Below are 6,272 nucleotides of genomic sequence, written 5' to 3'. Positions count from 1 at the left end.
CGACGCCAGGCAACTATTTAGCATTGCATTTATTCCAATGGATTGCAATCGCAGTGGCGCCCCTTGTTAATATATCATCTTTGGGATTTCCCGTTGAGCGCTAGTGTGTGCCGCACATTTACTTCCAAGTTTAGCAATACGATATTTTAAAGAGCACGTTACCCGCGAACCCATTTTCTCTCTTGATCCTCTACTTCCCGGGTACATGACGTCACCATTCCGAGTGATTTTAATAACCTCCGCCCAAAGGAATACTCCAAAAAAGGAGAGAGGTCTTCCTCGGAGATGTGATATGGGTGGGACATCTTCACACACACGTTAAGTGGGGAACCAATCAGAGTGTTTCCGAAGGAGGGACTTTATGTATACCGGAAGTAATCCCGTCGTTTAGTGAGAAGAGGGACAGCGGTGAACAATAGACTTGAAACATGTAAAATATAAAGCGTTTTTTTATTAGAAAGATGAACATCCATTGTTAAACACCCCAAAAACATAATCAAAGCCTAAAAAACTGCAAAGACTGGCTCAGATGTGCAAAACCTCTTCAAGAAGCTTATTTTACTGGCATGTTGATGAGCAGTAAACCAAAAACTTCTGTGAGCCAGGAAATAGTTTTTTGCTTAATGATAATAAAATAAGTAAAGTTAGGCCTTTAGTAAATATAATTTCAGTAATAGTTTGTTCTCCTTCTTAACTTTTCACTGTTCCTGTCACATAAGCATAGAACAATGAAAAAACACTTTAAATGTGCCAAGCCATCAGAACCGAACCGGAAACCGTGGGTGAAAACCGATGTATTGAACCGTGGGTGAGCTGTATTGTCCTATTAGCTGGGTGCCACTTACATACAAAACGACGATTTAACAGATGGTTCTTGCGATTTCCTTTAATAACGTTAAGCGAGCAGTTTGATGAACAGTTTGATGTGGGATGTTGATGAAGAGAGAAGAGAGCAGGTGCTTGTCTGTATTGTTTGGTAAACAGTCCATCCAGATAGTTTTCGAGCACAGTCTGTTACTCCCTGAGATAAATAATCGGTTGACTGTAAGCTCACAGGGCTAGGGAAAGAGCGACGTCACATTTCGAGACGGTCTGTACCTTCCTTCACATCAGCTGGGCGCACTGTCATCAAAGAGAAATGCAAACAAAAATGCCGAGTGCTGCGCAGATGTGAGCAGTGCGCGAACGCCCTGTCGCATGCGAAGCGACACCGGCTGTGTGCGCTTGTTCCGCGGGATCATAATTTCTGCTGCGTGACGGGCTTTTTCCATAATTCCATGTCCTTCTTCACTCCGATGTGTACTTTAGGCGGAGATTAACTGATTGCGGCCCATTGTCCTGACTTGTATATGTTAAATTATAGGGAATACGGCTTTTGCAAAGGATTTCTCTTCATTTCAAAGAGCAATAATAGCAGGAACGTTTTTTTTGTTATGCTACTTCAAGAGAGTACGACAGGCATACATTCTGCACTAAATAGCCTACCTGTTGCAGGATTCCTTGATTGAGTTTATGACTCAAACACCATGCCAAATACCCATCAGACGGGGTGTGGAATTATTGTTTACCAACAACAAAAAGTAAACATGACACGCCCTTAACTGCAGCTGATGATTTGAGTGATTCTAGGAAACGGTGTGCGTTTCAGTAACACACTTTGCTCATTTGAAGAGACAGGAGGAAGTAAACATTGCCATTGATCTTATAAGGGAATCTATTTGTGTTGGGCTATGCTTCTTATACTTGAAACAATGACAGTTTAGCTTGTTGGCTCCAGGATCGCACATAATGGAAAATCTAAAATCTCCTATCTAAAATCCTAATATATATATTTTTAATGATAAAAAGGTGATTGTATTGAGCAGTTTTAGGGTTTAGTGTAGTCATCACATCAATGGACTTGTTAGTGATAATCGGCCATTGTTTTAGTCCATACAGCTTTTGTAGTTTATGTAAAGCTTCAGCGAAGAATGAACTAAATTTCAAACTGTGACACAAAAAGATATCAAATGACTTCATTAGATCTAAAATGAGGCACACAGGTCTGTGAACTGTTTTTTGTGATACTTTTTGGAGATATATCTCTTTTCATAGGCTGCTTAGACATTCTCTAAAATGAAATAAAAAAGAAATTGAAATAGGACCAAAACTACAGTCATGCAGTTGCAGTAAATAATAAAACAACTTTCGTTCATAGGCATTTTTAATGAATGCCGGATTATGATTTTAACCAAATCATTTGAAAACTAGCACTCGTAAGAAACAAACACAGGTATATTTCTCATTGTTTTCAATCAGTTTAAATGGCGAGAAAATTAAAACTTTGGCTAACTAAACTTCTCAAAGACTTCAAAAAAATTCACAAATGTCTCCAATATTTAACCTATCTGCATTCACATTACAACTCAATGGTAATTGCCTTACATGCTTCTAATTTTTTTCTAAACAGTTTTGGGTGAAACATCCTGAGACTCAAGTTACTTAAATGGAAAATTACCGAGAACTCCATTAAACCTCCTAAATTATAAAAGAGCAACATCTGAGCAATAACATTTTCACTGGGCACATAAAGCAAGAAATATATCTCTGGACTACCAGATGTCCCACTGTAGATAGATGAGAGACTCAACCCCTATAATGCCAACAGGAGTGAAAGCAGCCCACATGTGCTAAATTCAAGTACCTTCCTCTGTTTACCTTTCCAAAAGATCTCAAGTGTGTATCTCTCAGCATTTGCTGCTTAAAAACACTGTAATGGTGAACAGACGATACAGGGAGCAATAGTCTAAGCACAATTAGCTCTTCACATTCCAGCTGCTTCTATAAATACTCGTTGCGTGGTCTCTCCAACCCCTGTCATTCTCATTAAAAGAGTGGAAAATCAGTCTGCGTCTGCCGGGACTTCAAGCCCTGCTTCCTCTGGAGGATAATAAGGCATGCAAAAGGCTCTCTTCGTCTATTTTAGAGGTTCTAGAGAGGTCTTAGAATGCGGTTAATAGACCACATTCCAGGTTATTTAAGTCTGACTCAGGTAAAGTAACAGTCTGGATGGGTCATTGAGTTAAACCAAGCTCATAGGTGGATGCAAATAAAGCTGGAAAGCCTTCACTTTATCTAGTGGTGATACTAAGATAAAACCTGTGATTCTTTCAAATCACTTTTACTAGAAGTCCTGCTTTCCCTGAAACCTGGTGTGCGAGCTCTGTTTATTTGCACTGTTAAAATTAAATAATGATTTCATTATGATATGAATTATGGAACCTCTTCATCAAGTGTGACCAACATCATTAACCAGAACATCTATTACCTTTAGTAAGGTGGTGTTACAGCTGTTGTATTGATCTCAACGTATATGTTTAATCACAGTCTCACAAAGATTTAAGGACAGAATGAGTGTTACTACAAATGTTTCAAGACTGTTTGTTTCATCATAACTGTTTCACATTGTAACCAATTAATCATATTAGCTTTTATATGGTTTGCAAGCTTTTCTTTACTGTTGAGGATAAAAGAGAAGAAAGTCTAAAAAGTTTTGTGTTTTTTAAAGGTCCAGTGTATACAATTTAGAGCCAACTAGTGGTAAAGTTGCAAATTGCAACCAACGGCTCACTTCACCACTCACCCCTCCCTTTTAAAGCACTACGGCGGCTCTCACAGGAAAAAGAAGTCGTCAAGTTTTCGTTCTTTGCCAATGGTGATAACGTATTTACGAAATGCGCTCTGTAGAGCAGTTTGTCCATCTAGGGCAGGGGTGCCCAATGTCGGTCCTGGAGGGCCACAGTCCTGCAGAGTTTAGCTCCAACTTGGCTCAACACACCTGTTTGGAAGTTTATAGTCTGCTTTGTGAGACTTAGATTAGCTGTTCAGGTGTGTTTGATTAGGGTTTAAGCTAAACTTTGCAGGACACAGGCCCTCCAGGACTGACTTTGGACACCCCTGATCTAGGGCTACTGTGGAAACAACATGATGAATTCCATGTAAGGGGACCTGCGGTGTATGTTGATAGAAAAAGCTTATTCGTAGGTTATAAAAACTCAACGATTCATTTTGTAAGGTCTTTATTCACCTCTGGAAAACATAGTCATGTATATTATATTGCATTTCTGTCAATAGATCATCCAAACGGAGACATAGGATTATAATGTGAACTCTTGAAATGGACCATAGTCAGGTAAGGTAGTGGATAAAAGTAATGTTAAGCTTTGGACAAGTGATGTCTTTGTTATTTATTCAAATATAATATTAAAGATGTATTTTATGCGTTGTATTAGTGGTATGAACTGAAATTCAGCTTTGAGAAGAATTTAATGTTTTTTGCCAAGTTTCCTTTAACACAACAAATGTGCAAAATTTATATTGACATAGTCCAGGGGAATGACTACACAATATTAATACACAATTTAATCAAGAAATGTTATTAACAGATCAAATAAATTCAATGTACGCATTATTTTTTGTGAGATTTTTGAATGTTAAAATAAACCCCATAATCCCTGATATCCTGTGGTTTGCCTTTTCTTCAAAATAATTATACATTTTTTTTGTTTATTTTAACCTGAGGGGGCCTTTAAAGCAAATATTGTACAAATAAACCCCCAGACATCACTTTTGGCCTCTACTGTACAGAAGTCAAATATAGGCTATTATATATATTCTGAAAATGAATGAAATGAAACTATAAATTTCCTCTCAGAGGACCTGAGAATGATGTTGATTTACAAGCTGTTCACCTTCATGCAAAGAAAAATTTTCAATGCCCTCATTTCTCTGAAGATGCCGAAGGTCTTTAATGACACAGAGGGGCCCGATGTGCATGTGAGCTTTGCCAGGTCTTGACAACATGTGCCGTACGCAGGTGCGCTCTAAAATCACTCTCTCTTTAAATACCTGACATGCGTCGCTCCGCTATTCCCAACATGGGCCTTGGCAGCCGAACGCAGCTAAACAAGCGCGTCTAGCTGGCTGAGCGTGTCCAAAGTTCAAAGCACTGGAAATACGGCCCCAATCACCTTGATTGGGGAGAAAATGACCTCTCGTCTGAAGCATCTGCAGCTGTGGAGATGGGAGATGGGTATTCTCAAAAAAGCAAAGAAACTTTGAATTCCATGATTTTAAGAGAGAACTGAAGGTATGTTTTAAAACCCAGCATTGGATAAAAAAGGTACAAACCCGACCGTCGGGTTGTCTTTTAACCTGTTTTAACCCATTGTATGGTCAAATATAAAGATTTTTCAAGGTTTCTGGTGGTTTTTCACAAGTACAGACCTCTTAATGAACTCCAAACAATGTCAGACTTCCTATATTTAACACAAAGTGCTTCCTTAGTTGGGTGTCAATAGAAGACGTGAGCCGCACATGTCAGGAATTTGTATGTGAGGAAGTACAGTAGTTGGTCGTTTGTAAAACATTCAGGAAACAATAATATACTATAGAAAATCAGAACGAGATTTCATAAGATTAATCAAGATTTAATTTTATTTTACAAACAGGTACGCTTGGAGTCAAAAGTCAATCTCTGTTTTATTATATAATCCTATTTTCCAGAAATGAGGCAGTTTTGCTTCTCTGACATTCCTTGAAGTTATTCAGTGACTTCGACTTTCATTAGCATTAGGGATGTTGAAATCCTGTTGTTGATATGAGAGGAAAATATTACGAGATGCACTCGGTTTCGTGAGGCAGGACAGAGCTCCTGCGGTCGGATGTGTTTTGCAGTAGTTTCATCAGCTCGCGTACCATGACATTCTTTTTTTAATGGATACGGAAAGTGATTGTTTTCTTGAAATGTTTCGTCTCTCCCCTTCTCAATTCTTTGAAGTTCACCAGACACCTTAATTCACTTATGACACAAAACTGCTATTGCTCCTTTCCGGAACGGGGTTAAAAGACCTGGCCTATGGGTCCACGAGTTTCCACCGCATAACAACAATGTTTCAGTTCGTCTAATCGGGGGTATTTAGGCTAAGTAAACTATTACTCTTTGGGATTTCTTCAGAAGACATAGCCCAGTCATCCCGGCGTTTTATTCAAACCATTTGTGTGCGGTTGGGAGGCAGGGGCGGGCGGCAGGCGGCGGAGTGAATGGAAGGGTAGAGGAAAGATTGGATAGCCCTGGGAGAAAGTCTGAGACGCGCAGAGTGAGAGGTCTTGGCTGCCAGTGCCAAACCACACGCAGCTTGCGTGATTGTGGCTCCGCCGCCTCTGCGTGCTCCCCCTTCCTCTCCCCACGCTCGTTCCCAAAATCCCAAAAGCACCTGCACGCACTGCCACCT

The sequence above is a fragment of the Triplophysa dalaica genome, chromosome 17 (assembly GCF_015846415.1).
Source record: "Triplophysa dalaica isolate WHDGS20190420 chromosome 17, ASM1584641v1, whole genome shotgun sequence".
Taxonomy (NCBI): Eukaryota; Metazoa; Chordata; class Actinopteri; order Cypriniformes; family Nemacheilidae; genus Triplophysa; species Triplophysa dalaica.
This window is presented reverse-complemented; position numbering follows the sequence as displayed.